General features: G+C 42.6%; 1 protein-coding gene across 5 annotated transcripts in view; it reads right to left on the reverse strand.

The window, feature by feature from the left end:
• Positions 1-22,096, reverse strand: part of SPATS2L (spermatogenesis associated serine rich 2 like) — a 184,297-nt gene that overhangs the window by 105,659 nt on the left and 56,542 nt on the right. Inside the window, exon 1 of one of the 5 annotated variants that reach the window (XM_061149045.1) lies at positions 5,295-5,450. The exons of the other annotated variants lie outside the window; for them this stretch is intronic. The gene's annotated coding sequence lies outside the window, so the exon portion shown is untranslated. Of the gene's footprint in view, positions 1-5,294; positions 5,451-22,096 lie in introns of those variants that run through there. 5 annotated transcript variants of the gene reach the window in all.

The following is a 22,096-nucleotide window of genomic DNA, read 5'->3' on the forward strand; positions in this document are numbered from 1 at the left end:
GGGATTGAACAGGGGTCTCTTATGTCTCCAGCATTAGCAGGTGGGTTCTTTCATCCCCAGTGCCACCTGGGAAGCCCCAATCTTGTGGGGAGGAAATCAATAATGTGATGTGACTGGAAAAGTAGCAGAAAGCCTCTCTGCCAAAACACAGCGCCCCATGATCTCCCAGAGTGCCGATGCCCAAGATGGAAAAACCTCTTAAGAGATGTCTACATTCTTACTTAGGTTATGGCATGCTATCATCTCCTGAAGAAAGGGTGACTTCATACGTTAATTTATTTCATTCTCTACTGCCATCATTTGGCCCTTCGCAGAGAGTGGTGCTCTGAGAGAATGGGAGACAGGACAGGTGAGAGAGAATGGGAGACAGGACAGCTGAGTTTTGATAGAGATCTAGGGAGAGGCTGCAAATTTATCTATGGGGCCAGCATTCGTCCTGGTGGAACATTTGAGCAGAGGTTCTAGGTTCTCAGAGTACAGTATAAGGGCCTCAGGTCTCCGGCTGCAGAAAAAGAGGATGGAGTTCTAAGGGAGGAAAAGTAATTTCCCTCTTACCCTTTGAGTTCTTAGTTGGGACCCCTGTAATAAAAGACAAATTAATATGATAAAAACAAACACATGCTTATTAACATGTATATCTCATGGCATCGCTCAGCTGTATTTGACTCTTTGCGACCCCATGACTGTAGCCGGCCAGGTTCCTCTGTCTGCGGGGTTTTCCAGGCAGGAATAATAGAGTGGGTAGCCATTCCCTTCCCCAGGGATCTCCCCTACCCAGGGATCAAACCCACGTCTCTTTCATTGCAGGCAGACTCTTTACCATCTGAGCCACAAGGGAAACCCCATATCTCATGGACACATGGCAGATAGTCAGGAAAAAGTGAAGAATTCTCCCCAAGGTAGCCTAGAATGCATGATAAATACCATCTTAACAGGGAAAGCAGAGGGGGTATAAGCCTCTGAGGGGACAGTAAATGATTTTTAGGAAAGACAAACAGGTCCTTAAAAGAGCAGACGGGAGCTGTGATAGCTTGTGACAAAGTCTGCTGAGTGTGGCGTCAATTCTAGTCTCCTCTTCTGTGATGAGACTCACCCACCTCCCTGGGAGTTTCACCAACCAGGGAGGGAATTTATGGCAACGGAGTTCTTTGGACGCTCTGTCTTTAAGCAGAAAAGCGGAATTCAAAGAAAGCCTCTCCCTGTATTTGCTGTTTTTCAGTGCCCATAGCTCACCAAATACACCAAAGCTGTATATTTGGGAGTACCATGCTCTGAACTTCCACAACCATGTTTTGGGATGGCATCTTCTCCAGCCTTCAGAGCTCGGGGCCTCTGTGGCCCCATTTAGCTCACAGGTACTCAAGTCCGTAAGGGCCCTCGGGGTGATGGGAGCCGTGAGCAGCCAGAGCAGCTGAAAGCTGAAAATTTACCTTAACAAAAAAAAGACATGGGGCTGTCTCCCATATATTTGGCTACTTCTCTGTAAAAATCACCTTTAAGCTGGCCAAGGACTAACTGTCCCGCCCCCTAAGCACAGTCAAGGGGGCTGACATGCTAGCTCAAGAGGGAAACAGTGCTCCCGCTATAAAACCGGGACCTTGTCTAAATGTAACAACATACAGGTTTTCCATTGCTCAACTTTTCCATTGCTTAATCTCTGTTCCGTTTTGTGCTCTTTCCTTTCACGCCCACCTTTGCAGTTCCTTATCTGGTCTTGTAATTACTGAGGTCTCTCATATTCCAAGTACTTCAGCTCTTTTTTCTGTGGTTTAATTCCCACAGTTTAATAAAGGTTCTTGTGCAGTGCCTTGCTCCTTGGAGGAAAGTTGCTTTAATTATTAGGAATGAGGACACATAAACAATGAAACAGGGAATGGTGACTGAAATATGACTTTCATATGAAGACTCCTAACCTAGACATTTTTTGTTTAATTTGAAGGGGGGAGAAGAGATCTCAAGGTTGCATTTTTATTCAGACACTTCAGTGGACTAAACCCACTCTTAGAACAGCTTCACGGAAAAGCATTTTAAGGGCAAATGTCAGGGGAAAAAATTCACATTTAAAAGCCCTGTCTCTGCCTCTTTTGAAAAGCAGGGTTAGTCTTTGGTTTAGAAATGTCACTGCTTACCAAGTTCTTTGTAGGGGGAAGAAAGAAAATTGAATGTTTTCTTTAAACAAGTCATTAACAGTCAATACTTATTTGAAAAATCCTGCTTCCAGAGGCAGATAAAAGCTTCCAATCACTTAGGATATCACTTGAGCACATCCAGGGCAAGACGGGCTGATGCAAGTTTCAGACCTTTCTGAGAGAACGTCTTGACTCAACAGCCCCGGGTGCTTGTAGAGGAGGCAGAGTCATGTGGATTGCACGCCTTTGCACACCCTGCACACACACAGAGTGGTCTGGGAGAGCACAAAGCAGGCTTGATGGTGAGCCCAGCCTTGCATTTTCCATTTTAGTACCGGCAAATGCGTATGAATGAAGATTAACCATTTTTGCATAAAGTGCCAAACCACCTCCTCACTCACTGCAGCAGAATGCAAATAGGAGCAAAAGAGCAAAGGACAGCTAAAATAAACGCGTGGATCTCAGGCCCCTGAGAGCACAGGGGGAGGGTGCATGGCGGGCTCTATTAGCATTCATCTGTGGCCTGATTTTTCTATTTAATTTGAAATTATTTCATTGCATAGGTCTCTGACAGCTCGAGAATATAAATAAATGCCTTTTTCTAAAAGTGACCCAATGCTGGCTCCTGGAAGACTCTGCTTCTGATTGCTGGGCTTTCAAGCAAACATGTGTTTCCATAGAGATGTGGGTGAGCGGGGCCCAGTGCAAGTACCCACTTGTATCAGCAATTCAATTATGCTCGGTTCTTTCAAGATGCTATGATGTCAGCTCAAGTCTTTACAACAGGCACATCCTCAGAGATGCCTTGGGAAAGGTGAAGTGGCTGGCGTTTCAAGGTTCGGAAGAATAAATCCATTCTCTCCAAGCATGCTATAATAAGCTGTCTGCCCACAGATCACACCGCCTTGCCCACCACCCTCTACTGCCCACGGAACAAATCCCAAACCCCAGAAGCATTCAGACAAAAGATCAAGCACAGTTCTCCTCACACCCCAGAGCACCAAAGCACCTCACACTCACTCCCCAAATGTTGAAAAGGAAATAGCATGCCTTCTCTTTCTTTTCTTCCCTTTCCCCCAGCTCTTTACCCAGCTATGGCAATTCCTACAGAGTTTTTCCTTAATATCTGACAAACATTTACTAAACACCTACAACATGCTGGGCTCTACGGAGAATGCTGGCAATGGTCACAAAATAACACTTATGGAACTCTTCCTGTATACCCCAGGTGGCTCAGACTGAAGAATCCAGGTTTGATCCCGGGGTCGGGAAGATTCCCTGGAGAAGGGAATGGCTACCCACTCCAGCATTCTTGCCTGGACAGAGGAGCCTGGTGGGCTACAGAGCTGGACATGACGTAGTGACTAACACACACACACTTTGCTGTGTACCCAAGTATGAACTCACTTAATTCTCGTAAAGACCCTGTGGACGAGGTTCACCTTCATCTCATAGAGAAAGAAATGTGAGCACACGATGGTGAGCTCCTTAAGTCACGCTGCAGGCCAGCGCCTGAGCCGAGACCTGAACTCGGACCTCCTGACTCCAGGAGTTCAGTTCAGCTCAGCTCAGTCACTCAGTCGTGTCCGCCTCTTTGTGACTCCTTGAATCGCAGCACGCCAGGCCTCCCTGTCCATCGCCAACTGCCGGAGTCCACCCAAACCCATGCCCAGTGAGTCAGTGATGCCATCTAACCATCTCATTCTCTGTCGTACCCTTCTCCTCCTGCCCTCAATCTTTCCCAGCATCAGGATCTTTTGAAATGAGTCAGCTCTTCTCATCAGGTGGCCAAAGTATTAGAGTTTCAGCTTCATCATCAGTCCTTTCAATGAACACCCAGGACTGATCTCCTTTAGGATGGACTGGTTGGATCTCCTTGCAGTCCAAGAGACTCTCAAGAGTCTTCTCCAACACCACAGTTCAAAAGCATCAATTCTTTGGTGCTCAGCTTTCTTCACAGTCCAATTCTCAGATCCATACATGACCACTGGAAAAACCATAGCCTTGACTAGACAGACCATTGTGGAGAAAGTAATGTCTCTGCTTTTTAATATGCTGTCTAGGTTGGTCATAACTTTCCTTCCAAGGAGTAAGCGCCTTTTAATTTCATGGCTGCAGTCACCATCTGCAGTGATTCTGGAGTCCAAAAAAATACCTGCCCCCAAAGGAGCTTAAACCATGTGACAGAGATAGATATACAAGTGAAAATATAGGAAAGAGGAGGTGGGGGAGGAAAGCAGCATGTGGACTCAGGAAATTAGACCTGGAATTGACCTGGCTTAAGGTTTTGGTGCTTAAGTGGTGCTTAAGCACCACTGGGGTTGCGATCAACCCAGCTGGCCAGTCTCATCAGAAGGTTAGGGGCGGACTTGCAGTTAGAGGAGGTAGGCTGGAAGTCGGCTTGTTTTTACAGCAAATCTTGAAGGAAAACACTGATACCCATCTCCAAAGAAAACACTTGCTGTGGTTCTGCACTCTAGCTCTGGCCTGGCAAAGAAAAGTCCTAACAAAAGCCAGCAAACAAAGCTCTACCTTCACCACCAGTTCAGGGAAGTGGTCTCATGTGTCTCGGAATAAACATCTGGTAAAGAAAGCCACCATCTCTCCAGAGCATATTCTGGTTTCAAAAACCTTTCTTCTAAGGAACGCACAATATTCCCGCTTCATTCAGTCAGCACCCTGCCTAGTAAACGCTGACTGGTTTTCTCAAAGTAGCGGAGAAAGTCAGGTCCCTCCTACTTCCTTGGAACGTTTGCCCCTGGCACCGACTGAATCACAACAGGTGATGATGGCGTCTGCTGGGAGAGAAATGCTCGGGAGCTGAGGTAGAAGAGAACTGGAGGCAGCCGGACCCTCTCACGCCTCCTCCCCAACCCAGCACCATTGCTCCTCAGCCTCTCTCACAAAATCCGCCTCGACTCACTTGGTAAGGTGTCCAAGTCAGGGCTTCCTGCGCACGGCTTGGCTGCCTTTCTCAACAGACAGATAAGCCTTTCCCCTGAACTGACCACCTTTATCAACTTGCTTTTTCTGCGTCCAGTCATCTCAACAGTGTGACTCAGGTGGAGTCGGAGGCTGGGGTAGGTAGCAGGATCCTGAGTGTGCTGGCTGGGTAACCGGGGGTGGGATGGTGGCTGAGGACACCTGAGGCTTGGAGGGACTCACCTTCTGCGAAAATGCGTTTCCTTTATGTAAAACTGCCCCGTGCTCTGGCTTTCAGGCCTCTGTTAGCGAATGCTCAGCTTTTCGCTCTTCTCCACTTGGGGAAGGCAGAGCTGTAAGACTGAACTTGCAACTTTTACACCGACTGCCCCAGAGACTCAGAGACAGTGTGGGTTGGGACCGCAGTCGTCCTTCCAAAGGTCAGTTTCTGAGACTGTGAGTCAGTTAAGGCCTTCTAATCTTCCTGCGACACCAGGACAGCAGGTCAATCAATCAGCAAACATTCCTCGCCCTGCACCTCCTCCCTGTTCTAAAACCTGTTCCTGGCTCCAGACCTTACTGGAGGCAACTGCCAGCTAAACGTACACCCACTGAATAAGGTACTACTATGTCCAGGGGTGTATACATTGTATTTTGGGTGATGCTTTCACCAAGAGGAATGAAGTTTTCAAAGTGGATTTTACCAATGAAAAGCCTGTGTGAGGAGCTTGGGGGCAGGGATAACCATCGGAACTCAGAGGAGAGAAGGCTTTCCTGCCTGTCAGGCCTGAGCCACCTACAGACACCTTAGTCTTATATATGTATGTTTGCTGGTTTGATATTTAAAAAAAGAAAGAAAGAAAGAAAAATCACTCGTAAATTCAACACATTCTGAGAAAGGCACTCTTTCTCTTTAGGTTCAGGCCTCTCCTGGACCCTATCGTCTCGCTAACCACTCCCGGGCAGTCAGCCAGAGAGCCCCATAGGCAGCCGTGTGGCAGGGGTGTCTGCTTTAATTATGGTGCCATAGTCACCGGCCACACAGTATCTTTGGTGGTGGTGTTCAGTCGCTCAGTCGTGTCCAACTCGTCACGACCCCATGAGGTGTAGCACAACACGCTTCCCTGTCCTTCACCATCCCCAGGAATTTGCTCAAACCCATGTCCATTGAGTCAATGATGCCATCCAACCATCTCATCCTCTGTCGGCCCCTTCTCCTCCTGCCTTCAATCTTTCCCAGCATCAGGGCCTTTTCCAGTGAGTCAGCTCTTCAAATCAGGTGGTCAAAGCATTGGAGCTTCAGCTTCAGCATCAGTTCTTCTAATGAATATTCAGGGTTGATTTCCTTTAGGATTGACTGGTTTGATCTCCCCTTGCTGTCCAAGGGATTCCCAAGAGTCTTCTTCAGCACCACAGTTTGAAAGCATCAATTCTTTGGCGCTCAGCCTTATTTAATGACTACTGGAAAAACCGTAGCTTTGATTATACAGACCTTTATTGGCAAAGTGAAGTCTCTGCTTTTTAATATGCTATCTAGGTTTGTCATAGCTTTTCCTCCTAGGAGCAAGCATCTTTTAATTTCATGGCTGCAGTCACCATCCACAGTGATTTTGGAGCCCAAGAAAATATATATAGTCTGTCACTGTTTCCATTTTCCCCCATCTATTTGCCACAGAACTGGGGTCCCCTAAATGATCACAAAGAGGAAACTGCCCATTTTCTGCTATTCAGATTCTTCCTTATCTTCTTATGATAGAAAATAAGTAACTGCAATTTACCAAGTTTGAATCTCAACTCTGCCTCTGACTGGTTTGGGGACCTAGGTAAGTTACTTAACCTCTCTACACCTTCGTTTCCTCATCGGTAAACTGAGGATGTTTATAGTAACTACTTCAGAGTGTAGTAATGAAGGTGAAATAAGTTTATATTTTTCAAGTGATTAAAACAGTGCTTGGGGCATATTATGTGCTATGAAATAAATCTAAATAGATAAATAATCTCATCAATTCCTCCATAGCATTTGTGGTTGCTTTCCTCCATCTTCACTTTGCAGGTGACAAACTAGGCCACAAAAGGCTATGACCATGCATCTGGCCAGTGATGGAGCTGGTCCTTGAAACACAATCTTCTGACCACAAGTTGCCCTCACGTAGATACACCCTTCCCTCGCATGGACGCTGCCACTTTAAAAGGAGGCGAAGGGCAATTCCAGGGAGCTGCGGGTGGCAGCAGGAGGCTGAGGCCTGACTGCAGCCTCCTGAGACAGACAGAGACTCCCAGGGCTCAGGGTCCACAGAGGCATTTGTTTATCATGTTCTTAAAAGTGCAGAATAAGCAAAAGTAAATCCAAGACTGTAATACCTCTTCCTTGTAGAATGACTCAGAAACCCTTGCCAGATCACAGCTTCCTGCCTTGGGGCTAGCAGGTGTGGTCAGTGCTCTAGTGACCAAGTTCATCTCCAAGGTACTTGTCTTCAGAGGGCAATGAGCAGCTATAACGCGGGAAGGACAAAGTTCAGATAAAGTCTTAGAGCTGATAACAGAGCAGCCCGAAAATGATGAATCTCCTCTGATACGTGCTGATTTTAGGGAATTGTATCAAGATGCATAAAAGAGAGAATTAACATGATTTTAATGTCCTTGAGTGTATTCTAATGCAATCACAGATCATAAAACTCATTTTGACCGATAGGTTCAAAATTCTAGACGTCCTATTCACTGCCTTAGTGAATTTTATTTCAATTTCTAGCTATAATAAAAAATAAAAATTTGCCACCTGAAATATATGCTGTTTTGGGAAAATTAATAAGTACTTTAAAAATGAATTACAGAAAGCATCCCTTCCTTTTAAAAAGCTTGTCTCTGATCAATTCAAGTTCTTCTTTCTCTTTTCCAAAGTACTTAGGAGGGTGTCCTTGACCTTTGAAATGTTCAATAAAGACATGTGGAAAAAGAGGAATAAATGTCCTCTCACTTTCAGTTTTCCTTTCTTGGTTGCAATGAGTCTTTGATAATTTATTCCCCAGGTTTCAACATCGAGTATTGGGGAATCACTTAAAACAAGCATTGTCACCATTAAAACAAGCGGTGTCAAATGCCGCTCTAGCCACCTCACTTACACACCCTCCAATCCACTCCTCCTTCTCCCCGCTTATCTCCAACCCAGCAGTGTTCCAGTCATGAACACTGAAGCCCTCTATATCTTCCCATATTGGACCCCATGTATCCCATGTCCTTAATCAGGTAACTTCCCCAACATCTCCTACTTATTTTCTTAACTCAGAGAATTGTATGCAGGATAATCAGGTAGCTAGACTAGCCCTCCAGTTCACCTCCATCAAAGCCTATGCTGTCTGAAAATGTATCTTTTCGGTAGAATATAAGGAAAAAAGAGTGGTTTCCAGTCCAATGCTAAACACATTTAACCCCTAACCTCACCATGAAATACTCTCTAACTCCAGCTACAGACATGGATTTTTGTTGCTGTTGACACCCTTATGCACACTATGGGTTCTTTGTAAACCTTCCTTTAGAGCACAACAATCAGATGCCTGAAAGCTCACACCTTGCTCTGAGTCCCAGCCTGCCTATGGCTCAACTCACATTGGGTGAAGTTTGGAAGGTACCAAATGCTCATGACTGTCTATAAGCCACAGCGATATATAGTTTAATCTCTTCCAAATCATTTTTCTAAAGACTGAATGAATCAAAACTGGTTTTGTACAGTAGTTCAAATATTGTACAGGTCTCTCAAATAAATATAATACCATATATTACTTCCCTTTGGAAGACTTTCTGTTAGTCATCCAATCTACTTTAAAGCAATTTTGAGGTGTAAATGTATTAGGTTTTGATCATTTGTCTGATGAAAAAAATCCATCTCTCACAGCCTTGATTCCATTTATACCCATTCTTGGCAGACTGATAGAGACAAACAATCAGGGCTGCCTGGATTTTTTCACTAATGTGAAAAAATTCCATTACCCAGCTGTAGAACAAGTCCTTTGCGTGTGCTTCCCATGGGTGGACACTGCATGTGCAGGGGTGTGCCTGTGTGTGTCACTGGGGGAAATAAGACTCAATGCCATTCTTGAGGTGTGTATATTGTAGGGGTATGGGTGATGGCAGAGCCAAGAGAAATTAGAATCTTAAATCGTTCTGAAATGGCTACAGCCTTGTTTATACAACAGGCTTCTCGATGGGTGAGACGGCTTCAGTTTAGGTGGGTTAAACAGGGAGGGCTTCTGAGAGGATGCGCTCTTCTGCACTGCTTTGAGGCAGTACTGCTGATGATGGGAACGGCATTTCAGGTAAGAGAAAGAGCAAAACCAAAACCTCTCTGGCATAAACGAGTCAGCCATGCATGAGGCCAGAAAGAAAATCCAGCTGCGTAGTCCACAGAACTCCACAAATATTTACTGGGAGTCCACTATGTGTCTTGGCTAGATGAGATGTGTTTAGCTAATGGTAACGCAGCATAATTTTAAGATAGGCTCCTGAAGGAGATAAGATTAGCAGGCAGTAAGTAATTAGATGACATCAGAAGGCAGTATGTGAAAAGGTGTTATGTGCTTTGGTTTCAATTATACGCTTGTCCTGTTCCTAACAGTGAAGGGATAACATCCTTGTTTCCTTTTCCTTTTAGCAAATGGAAGAGTTCCTTCTCATTCCCACCCCACCCCAACTCCGCATCCCACCCCACTGTCAGAAACCAGACTCTATTTTCTCTGCTATTCTTGAAATGCTGAATCAAACACTGGAGTGTTTTTTTTAAAACCAGTTCAACTTGATTCTTTGTTCTTACAGTTTTGTAAAAACATTAGTTTTAATCTGACTAACATGAAAGGCCTGCAAACAAACAAAAGCTATGAAGCCGAGTTTCACTTAGCTCTAGGAAAGAAAGTCATAAATTATATTAAAGCTTTCATTTAGTTTTATTTTTTACCTGGGAGATGACCAACGGCTGATACTATGTAATTTACCAAATTCAGTCTTGAAAAAGAGATAATTAGACACTGGAAACATTCCTGTTGTTTTACTAAATGCTTCTTTTAAAAATAAGGAAGTCTTAAAGAGGAAAAAAATCTTTGAAAATTAATCTACTTAGAGAAAAAAATCTATTTCTGAATGGCTATCAGCCAGACTTAACTTGGTTTCATTTTTCATTTCAAGCTTTCAAATATCTGACTAGACAAAATGAGAAGACTGGAAGTCCTTACCCCATTCTTCCCAGGGAAGAAATGGGGTAAGAACTGAGGAAACACTACAAACATGACCTAAATGTCATAGTTTTACTTTCGATTTTAAAAAATCCTGAAGCTATGCTGTATAATGGGAAAAAATAAATTTAGCTATGACAGAGCATTCCCCTTCTTCAAACCTGTGAATAATCAGTATGTTACTTTACAAAGACGTCTCATGATAATACTGCTATTCCCTGAGAGCTCAGTTGGTAAAGAATCCGCCCGCAATGCAGAAGACCCCAGTTCAATTCCTGGGTCAGGAAGATCCCCTGGAGAAGGGATAGGCTACCCACCCCAGTATTCTTAGGCTTCCTTTATGGCTCAGCTGGTAAAGAATCTGCCTGCAATGTGGGAGACCTGGGTTTGATCCCTGGGTTGGGAAGATCCCGTGGAGAAGGGATAGGCTACCCGCTCCAGTATTCTGGCCTGGAGAATTCCATGGACTGTATGGTCCATGGGGACGCAAAGAGTCAAACACGACTTAACGCCTTTCACTTTCACCCTTTACTGAACATATTCATTCAATAGGTATTCACTTAGAAAACACTTCTGAGCACCTTCTCTGTGTCAGGCACAAGCCTACTTGTTGGGGCTATAATAGTGAAGAAAACAAAATCCCCTCAGGCACCATGCCATATAATTTTATCTCTTTATGTCTACTTCCTGAGTCCTCAGGATGTTCCTGCAAGATAGGCGTTATTGTTGCCATCTTCTAGATGAGGGAACATCAACAGATGTTTCTTATTTCTATTATTTTTATCAGAGTAATCGTCATTCAAGTCATTGATAAAGGATCTAGAGAATAACACAAGTGGATGTCTATAGATCACCCTGTGATCACATGGACCCATTCTTTAGTACTCCTTGGGCTTCGTTATGCAAACCTAGCTGTGAATCCACTTGACTATTCTGTTATTCAGTTCATAGTTCTCATTAAACTCATAATAGGATCTTGAGATGTTGTGAAAAGTGCCTTGATGAAATCCATGTACACCATTATCTATCGCATATTCTTCATCTTGCATTCTAGTTACTCTACTGAACAGGCAAATCATTCAGTCCTGCTTGACTTCTTCTTGGTGCCTAATGGTTATCTCTTTCTTTTCTGAGTGTTCTCAAAAGTTTCAGAATAAATTTTTGAATTTTTCTGGGATTTCATATTTTCTATTTTTTGTCAATCACCAGGCACTCGGGAAGTTTTCCATTCACAAATGCCTCCAAGATGACTGGCTGGAGTGGGACAGTTACAGGCATGAGTGTTCTCAGGCTACAGCCTGGGCCAGGAGACCCCAAGCCACACCAAACAGCTAAGGATCTAGTGTTTCACGGCTATGGGCCTCAATTCCCTCTTGTTCACATTTTGTTCTGTCCTACCAGGTGAGAAATCATGATCCTTGATTAAAAGGAAAAAATAGGAAGAGATGAATAGCCTTTTGTTTTTCTCATCAGAGGTCCTATCCATTTCTTGTTCTTTTTTTCTACAAAAGTAAAACAAAAGTCTACCAAAAAAAAAAAAAAAAAACCCAGTAAAAACAGTATCCTAGTCCTGACAGAAATTATAACTATGTCATTAGCAAAAATGGGCATAGTACTGAACATCACAAGCATTCCAGTTTTCTATGTTTGGCTTATTTTGTCACCGTCATTTTCTGTAGCATTGTTCCTTGCCAGCTTTTTAAGTCTCTTTTGTTGTTTTTAGAATTTTTTACATACTTCAGCTCACTCTGGACTTTAGGCTTCCTGACACTATTCTAATGGGATTATCTCTCTCTTTGGTATTTGTTCTGTGTTATTTGCCTCTCCCTGCATTCTTCTTGAAATGGTCTTTTATATTGTGAATTACTTTGAGCATGCCCTTTTTAGCCATAGACATTTCTTTTCCTCATTAGTTAGAACTTTTAAACCTTTAATTATAATCATTCAAAAAACTGAACTGTTAGACTTGGAATGTGTGTGTGAGGGTGTACATTATCTTTGATAATCTGGAAAAATATTCGGGATTATATTATCAGAATTTCATTATTGTTTACTGCTTAATTCATTACATATATAATGAATTGTGGGTGTGAGTATATGTGGGTGTGTGTGAGTGCAAGCTTTGTGCCAGGTACTGTCCTATTTGCTAGGATACAAAGACTGTGAAAGACGCAACCCTGCTGTCTTAAAGCGTAAAGTGAAAAGTGTCAGCTGCTCAGCCGCGTCCAGCTCTCTGCAACCCCATGGACTGTAGCCCACCAGGCTCCTCTGTCCATGGAATTCTGCAGGCAAGAATACTGGAGTGGATAGCCTTTTCCTTCTCCAGGGGACCTTCCCAACCCAGGGATCGAATCCAGGTCTCCCACATTGCAGGCAGATTCTTTACCAGCTGAGCCACCAGGGAAGCTATTAAAGCGTAAAGCTTCAAGTAGAGATGAGTGCAGAGGAATTATGATTGAGCCTTGTCAATCAGGTCTTGTCAGGGGGCTTTGAGGAGCTTCGTGAGCACAGAGAAAGGGCCCTAATCTGAATTTAAGGGTTGGGCTTCTCATGTGCTTTGTCATCTTCTCTCTCAGAGTCTCAGAGTATAGCATCACATCTACTTTTTTGACTGTTTGAAATTTCCCTCCTAAAGTCCACAGCATGTATGTCGCCTGCTCCCTGGTTATCACAAAAGCTAAGATGACATCATGGCCACTGTCTTCCGGGTGCCTGAACACAGCAGATGCCCACTGAATATCTGTTGAATACATGGCCATACATTCTTTCCACTTCAGTTTCACCAAGCAATCTCTTCTTGGTTAAAATGTGATCCCCAAATAGACATTTCCTTCATCTTCTTTACCTTTCTTTTCTTTTTTAAATTTTCATTTATTTTTGACTGTGCGGGGTCTCCATCGCTACACAGGCTTTTCTCTAGCTGCAGGGAGTGGGGGGCCCTCTCTAGTTGTGGTGCGTGGGCTCCTCGTTGCGATGCCTTCTCCTGTCGCAGAGCACGGGCTCTAGGCTGAGCAGACACCAGTAGTCGCGGCTCTCGGGCCAAGCACAGGCTCAACAGAGGTGCCCCAGCTTAGTTGCTCTGTGGCATGTGGGATCTTCCTGGATCAGGGATTGAACCCAGATCTCCTGCATTGGCAGGCAGATTCTTTACCACTGAGCCACCAGGGAAGCCCTTCTTCACCTTTCTAAAGATGAAAATGTCAGTTAGGTAAACTGGTATCTAAGATTTGTCTTCATTTAAACATGAATAAGACTTCTAGTGATGCCCAAAGAGCTTACGTCTCTCCACACCCCTACTAACTACCTTTGCGTCACTTCTGTACTCTATGTCAGAAGTAAATTAGACCACTGCTTCATATGGTTGGGTAGTCTAAGTTCATTTATTTGTGCAAAACTATTTGTTGAGTGCTTGCTATGTGCAAAGAACTGTTCTGGGCACTGTATTCTTTCCTTCTTCCTTTTAACGTCTTCAAACACGTCCTTCCCTGCGTTTTTGGCTATTCACACTTCTGACTCTCGTAGAACGTCTGGATTCCTGCTCCGTGGGAAGAACTCATTTCCTTCTGCCTATTCTCCATCAAAAATACTGCCATGGACCAACTTTTTCTTAACTGCGAATTAGTTAAAAGAGGGTTCTCAATCTTCGGATAATGAAAACCTTTCTTATTTTCCTATAATGCTATTTGAAATTTCAAATTAAGTAATCTAAAAAAACCAGAGCTACAAGACAGCACACTACACTGTTTATAAAACAGTCTGGAACGTCCCTGGTCCAGCGGTAAAGGATCCACCCGCCAGTGCAGGGGACCAGGTTCGATCCCTGGTCTGGGAAGACTTCACATGCTGTGGGGCGGCTACACCTGCGAGCCACAGCTACTGAGCCCATGCGCTTCAACTACTGAGGCCTGCATGCTCTAAAGCCTGTGCTCTGCACCAAAAGAAGCCACTGCAATAAGAAGCCTGTGCATCGCAACCAGAGAGTAGCCCCCTCTTGCCAGAACTAGAGAAAGCCCACCAGCAGCAAAGAAGACCCAGTGCAGCCAATAATGAAATACATCAATTAATTAAAATTTTAAAAGCCATATCACTCATTAAAAACAATAATAATAAAACAAAATAGACCCTTACCTCCCACCATTAGGAATCACTGACATTAGTGATGGAAATAATTAACATTTTAAAAGAATATGGCCAAATTTAGAATATTCAGTTGATCATCGAAATGATGAGTAACTTTCAAGATTTGAACTATACTTTATTTATCCATATACCCTATGTTTAGCATAAAAATTGGAATTCACTTTCAACAGTAGGACATGTAAATATGAGCACTACTTTGTTAATTTTTCTAGCCTACTTTTTGAAAAGTAATTTAAGTAATCTATAATAAAATGCAAAAGCTATTTCAAATAAACCATCACAATTTTCCACATGAAATAAAGATACACTCTTACTTTCTTAAAAAATATAGATTTTCATCAAGGTTTCTGTACCAAGTATTTGAGTCATTGAATCATTTTCACTGGTTGTGATTTAGAGTAACTTGTAAGTAGAGAAACAAAAAATGCATATTTGTCTTTGGTGTTTTCCTGATGTGCTGCTAAAAGACTGTGCTCTGTCCAAACAAGGTCATGGCCAGCTGACCTGGAAGCAGGCTTTGCTGAGCCACAAGGTCAGAGATCATCATGGATTGCTACATTAGCAACAATATATAAAAGTAATGGAGAGAGAGGAAAAGAACCCTAATGGTAATTAGCCTATAAACTAGCCATATACAGTTTTGTCCAAAGATGAAATTCTGTATTGGGCAAGATAACTTTCAGTTAAAAACAGAAAATAAAATGTGTTTGTCATGAGTTTACCTAGAATACTTATGTTACTGCTGTTTTAACCCATCAGGTATATCATTTTAATAACACTGAATTGAGCAAGTCTTCGTAGTAAGGTTAAGAAGTAATTCGGAAATTAAGCCTATTTTAAAGTCTTGAATTAGTCATAATTACCAGGAAACAGAGAGCAAATTTTAGGAAAAATTAATTGCACCTATAGAAACTCTTAGTAAATTACTACTTCAGATTGCTATACATAAATATTAATGAAATACCTAAACATGTTTAATTTAGTAGCAAGAAGTACTTGAGACATGGTAAGATTCTGATTCCTATGATAATAAGTGCTAAGAATGTACATGGAAGCAGCCTCCAAAATCTTTAAGCTCAGATGTAGTCTTGTAGTTTGACATGGATTCTCTCATCAGGGATAACCTAGCAGACATCATGTGTGAGTCACTGCAATGATTAACATTTCATATTCATATTCTTATAGCTGGCAGGGTGGCAGTTCTCTTTTTCCCTTTCATTTTCATATCAAATATTCCACATTGTTAATATATGGTATTATGTCCATTACCAACTCAAGTTCACAAAAAAAAAAAATCAGCAAAACTTGCAGATCTTTTTGTTATTTGATAGTGCTGTTCTCATATAATGGCTTATTTAATTACCTTCACTTGAAATCATTAGTACAGCAAAAGATTTCATTAAGTCCTTCTAGGTAAAAAAATTAGTGGACATAAGAACAAAACAGTGGACATAAACAGAACTTATCATTTTCTCAGGCTTAAAAGACTCCTTTCAGATGTTTCCATCAGTATAGATGCAGACAGTATTCCGGCAGAAAATAATCCCTTGAGTTAAGGACAGAAAAATCAACACAAGAACAGGTATGAATCTACTGACCATTAATATACATATAAGTGGATGAAGTGAAATAATCAATCCATGTTCAAGAAATGAATTCTGTGGCAATGCTCCCAACTTATCATTTGCAAGATGTGACTGACTACTGATTTACAGCTTCTGGATGGCTAACAAGTTGCATTAGAATCCCAACATGCTCATGATTGGAAAGAATTTCATATCATCTCAATGAAATTTCTCTTTTCATAAATGAGGAAACTGAGGGCCTACAGTTTCCTACATATAAAGCAAAAGTCACACACTAGAAAGTGGCAAGGCAAAGGCTTCAACAGAGGTCTTTCATTCTCTACTCATTCAAGAAAACTTTATTAAGCACTTCCTGAATATGCAGGCTGTGACAAGTACTAGGTAGAAAAGTAATAGTGAATGAAAGATGGACTCTGGCCTCAGAGAACTTTGATTCCGGTGAGGGTTACCCGATAGATAAATAGGACACAATTCAACACAAACTATTATAGAGGAAGCACAAGTTTTATCAGATGACTTTGACTTGAGGGTGGGAGCAGATAACTGAGATAAGGAGGATCAGGGAAGCTTCCAGATGTATGCTCGGTCTAAGTTGTGCCCTGAAATAGCCAGATAAACGGGTTACAGCAAAGAGGAAAAACTGGGAAGACTAGGAGATTAGCAAAGGGGCCAGAATAAACCAAAGCACAGATGCAAGGAAGATTCAGGGCTGACGGGGGTGTTCCACATCGCTAAAACTGAGTGAAGACAGGAGAGACGACTCCAAGGAGAGAAAGGTTTGTGACTTAAGTAATGGAGCTTCAGCTTTAACCTGAGGGAAGCAAGGTGTCCCTGAGTGGTCCTTCAAGGGAGTGAAATGGCCGGATGAAGAACTTTCTTTCAGGAAGAACTCAGGGGCACTGAGGGGACCAGACGGGAATGAAGGACAAGAGAAGCCTGTGAGACCTTGATTTTGGAAAGAGGATGTCCTTCCTGGTCCTTAGAAAGAAGAAATGCCATATTAATAAAGACATAAGCTTTCTGGCTGATCCATCATCCATAGAAAAACTATGTTAGGCCAAGAATATCACTAGAGTGTCTGAGTATCTCTGAGCTCACAGAAAAAGTCCAGTGTATGGACCACCAAGACTAAAAATTAGGTTTTGAAACAAGACCTCAATGGGAAGGGCCTGCCGAGGCAGCCAGCTAGCAGCCTCAGGTCACATCGCTGTCCCAATCAAGCCAGTACAGTTGCCATCCTCCGGAGCCCTGGAGCCTCAGCTGGAAATGGGGTCATGACATCTATTTATTTATTTCATAGTGGTCTTGTGAAGATACACCCCCTTCTTCAGCAGAAAGTGAGAATAGTAATATCTATTTTACAGCGATGCTGTGAAGACTCAAAGATAACCATATGTAAACATGCATAGTTTTAGCACTTAAGTAGTAGGGAAACAGTTCCACTGGCTTCTTTTCCTGTGACAATGCAAAAGCTGTTCTCTGTGAAAACAACTGACTCAACAAAGAGAGAAAAACCTGTGGCCTTCACTTCATTCTCACTAGGCTCAACCCAGCTGACTTAATGAAGCAAGTCAGTGAATGTTACATTGTGAGGAGTCTCATTTCAGTGGGATTTTCTCAGTCGTTTAAAAAAAAAAAAAAAAAAAAAACAGCAAAACAAGAATGAACACATACACACAGAGTCCTTAAGTTAAAAAAAGAAAACAGTCCAAGTTCATTCTTCTCAGGACAGTCAGCTCTGAGTTGGAGTGCCTCTCTGGAATGGCAGCCCACTTGGGGCCCCCCTCCCTCCCCAGGGTGCTGGGCAGCTGGCCCTTTTCTCCTCACTACCACTGCTGGGAGTTTCTTTCTCCACCACCCCACCAAGGCTTCAGACAGATCAGAAGAGGGGGAAAGAATGGGGGTAGCGCTACTTGAAGGAAGGACCTAAGAGTTAGTGATACTCAAAAGAAGCTGAAAAGAACACCCCCCAGTTGAAATAAAATCAATACATGATGGTTATGTTAGGTCAGTCTCCCAAGGCAATGCAACAAAAGCAAATATAAATAAATGGGACCTAATCAAACTTACAAGCTTCCATACAGCAAAGGAAGCCATAAACAAAGCAAAAAAAACAATCTATAAACTGGTAGAAAATAGTTGCAAATTATGCAACTGGCAAGGGCTTAATTTTCAAAATATACAAACAGCTCATATAACTCAGAAACAACCTGATCAAAAAATGGGCGGAAGACTTCAACAGACGCTTCTTCAAAGAAGACATGCAGATGGCTGACAGGCACATGAAAAGATGCTCATTATTGCTAATTATTAGAGAAATGCAGATCAAAATTACGAGGTACTACTTCACATCAGTCAGAATGGCCACCATTAAAAAGTCTACAAATGATAAAATTTGGAAAGGGTGTGGAGAAAAGGGAACTCTTTTCCTCTGTTGGTGAGAATGTAAATTGGTGCAGCCATTATGGAAAACAGTATGGAGGTTCCGCAAAAAAACTAAAAATAGAGTGGCCATACGATCCAGCAATCTCACTCTTTGGCATATTCCCAGACAAAACTGTAATTCGAAAAGATACATGCATCCCTTCCCCGTGTTCACAGCAGCACTATTTACAAGAGCCAAGACATGGGAACGATCTAAATGTCCATCAGCAGATCAGTGGATAAAGAAGATGTGGTACCTATATAAAATGGAATACCACTAAGCCATTAAAAAGAAGACAGTGCCATTTACAGTAACATGGGTGCAACTATAGATGATCATGCTAAGTGAAGTAAGGCAGAAAGAGAAAGACAAATACCATCTGATACGACACATACGTGGCGTCTAAACACAACTGAACATATCTGTGAGACAGAAACTGACTCAGCAAGCAGACTTGTGGGTTGCGGTGGGGAGGTGGGGTGAGGGGAGGACGGGGTGAGGGTGAGGGGTGAACTGGAAGTTTGGGGTTAGCAGATGCAAACTAAAAGTGTAAACAGAATGGATAACCAACAAGGCCCTACTATATAGCTCAGGGAACTATAGTCAATGTCCTGCGATAAACCAAAATGAAAAGAAATATGAAAAAGAATGTACATATGCATAACTGAGTCATTTTGCTGTACAAGCAGAAATTAACAACATGAATCAACTACACTTGAATAAAATTTTTAAAAATAAAAATCAATATCTGACAAATCTGAGGAGATATCGACAAAGTCCCTTTAAAGTGACAGAGTCAGTTGAAGGTTTGACTGTTGTCAAAATAATCAGAGAAATAATCAGAATCAATAATCAGAAATAATCAGAGAAAGACACCTCCCAGCACCCTCGACATGGGAATGTACGCTGAGGGCACACACGCTGCCCGTGTAAGGCGTCAAGGCTTGAGGGTCTCCCTATGCTCTTCATGCTGAGTACCACTCACAGATTATTTTATTTCATGCTTACAACAAACCTGTGACATGTATCATTCTATTCTTCTCAGTAAACAGGAGAGAAATCTGAGTGTATTCATTCTCTACTGCGGCTGGAACAAAGGAGCACGAACTAAGTGGCTTCAAACAACACACGTTTATTATCTTACAATTCTGGAGCTGCAGAGGAGGATCTGTCCCCTTGCTTTTCCAGATTCTGGAGTCTCTGCACACTCCATAGCCCGTGTCTCCTCCCCCCGCCTTCAAGGCTGGCACGGGAGCATCTCTCTGGCTACCCCATATCACAGCTCTCTCACTCCACCACTTACACCCTCAGGCACCAGTTTTCACCCCCATGAGGGAAGTGCAGCCCCCGTTGAGAATGCAGTCTACACAGACAGGAATAACGGCACTGAAGCAGAAACTGATTGCTTTTCTTTCTTCCAAAGCACCCAAGTCTCCTTCCCTCTGCTGCGTAGCAGCCATGCCGTTTGGGTGCCACCAATTCAAGGCTTCAACTTTGACCACAGAAAATAGTGCTGAGAAGATATAACGAACACTCAACAAATGAGTTTTTATTGGGCTTCCCTTGTAGCTCAGTCAGTAAAGAATCTGCCTGCAGTGCGGGAGACCCGGGTTCCATCCCTGGGTTGGGAAGATCCCCTGGAGAAGGAAATGGCAACCCACTCCAGTATCCTTGCCTGGAAAATCTCATGGACAGTGGGGCCTGGTGGGCTGCAGTCCATGTGTCGCAATGGAGTTTTTATTATTACCTTATTATTATTTCTACAATAGGCAATGAGAATGTTGATTTTGTATACCAAATACAAGATCAGTTGAAAAACACACTTAAATGGAATTCTTAACATCCCCTATATACTCAAATGAATCCAATACTTAGGCAGAGCATTATATGTCTTTTTTGTTCCTGGTTAAAATAATGGATGCTCCTGATCTAATTCTGCCTCGGTTTTTTATTACTTTTTTCAATAACAAAAGCCAGGGACAAAATCAGATTTGGCTTCTAGCAGTTTAAATAGATAAAAATCAGTGTGACTGTCAAAATCCAGGTTGGTCTTGTCAGGATGAGATGAAAACCAGGGTTATATTTGGAAAAGATGAATGTGGACACTAACAGGAAAAAGCGCCTGGCTAATCAAGTAAACAAATATGACATGCAAGTCCCAGATGGAGTATGTATAGCACTGAAATCATCAAAGTGTTCTTTTCACCATTATTTTCCTAGAACATTCTTAAAGAATTCAGACCTCACAACAGGGTGGTAGCAGTACTACAATTGTTAAACTCAAAATTCTTCACTTGCTAGCATTTTAAAAGTTTTATTTTTATCATGACAGCGCTCAAATACATGTTACTGCCCCTTTCAGAGAACGATCTGGACTCAGGGGCAAGAGGGCAGCATGGTTTTTGTAGCCTGAAATCACTGTAATGGAACCATGTGGGATCTTGGCTTTGTATTGAACCTATTTACCCTGGAAACTTCTCCCAGAAAATCTATTTTAATTCAGTCGTCCAGTAGTAAAAGACATTTCTGGAATTAAGCTTCAATTTCTCTCCAAGTGGCAGGAGAGGTATGCCTTATTGTTGAACTCCAGGCCTGAAACCCACAAGGTTGCAACACCAAGCTTATTCAGGAGTCTCAGCTTCTACATCCAGCAAGACTCTCCTTCTTCATATCCTTAGGTATCGTCTCTGTGGCTTACAAGTTCTCTAGTGAAGTTATGTTTCTTGATCTGAAACACGATTCTCTAGGCTAGCCCTACCAAGCCAGGGGCAGAGCTAACTGTTGTCTCCCAAAGCCATTCTTTCTTTCTTCCTCCAGTGATAAAACTTTGCAGTCTTACTTGGGAACATGACCCTCCAGTTCATAGACAGACTTTCCGGCCTCCCTTGCAGTTCAGTGGGTTCATGTAGCTACATTCTGGCCCACCGGATGTGAAAAGAAGGGATACCCAAGCACAACTTCTTGGCTGTTAACTCTTAAAAAGAAAGACTGGTGCTTTCCACTTCCCCTTGAGCCCTTCTTGCTGGCTGGTGTATAAAATCTTGAAACGGAAGCCATGAAGAGGGGACTGCAGTGCTACGATATAATAAGACTGGCCCCTATCACTGTGGGGCCTCCACGTCAGTCTGTACGCTTAGCCTGTTCATAAGGCGGAGATCAGCTTGCAAGTTTTTAAGTCGCTGTAGTCTGGTGTTAATCACAGCACCCAAGTCAGAACCCTAACTAATATTTTAGTCAAAACATTTTCTGAACTGGTCTTCCTGAAATTTTCACCATTCATATTTCTGGATTAAAAAGATTGCTCTGTCTTACAGACTTAGGTATGAAGATCCTAATACCCTAAAGAAACCTGAATGGGCAGGTGAAGAGCTGGTTCTGAGTGAGCATTGTGTTTTTAAAGCTGAGTACACAGGAGAATCACATGGAAGCTCATAGAAATCATCCCATCATCTTTATATTTAGTTTCTACAACTAAAGTGGGAGCCAAACTGGAGAGGATATAGACAGGTACCACAGAGATGAACAAAGGTAACCAAAAGCAGATGTATGAATGGACTGGTTTATTCAGTCATAAATCTAGTGGTCAACTGAATATCACTGAATCAGACAAAGGATGGTGATAAACTGTCCTGTCCACTATGGAAAGAAAACCATTTAAAACTGAAGCACGAAAGC

This window comes from Dama dama, chromosome 8 (genome assembly GCF_033118175.1).
Source record: "Dama dama isolate Ldn47 chromosome 8, ASM3311817v1, whole genome shotgun sequence".
Taxonomy (NCBI): domain Eukaryota; kingdom Metazoa; phylum Chordata; class Mammalia; order Artiodactyla; family Cervidae; genus Dama; species Dama dama.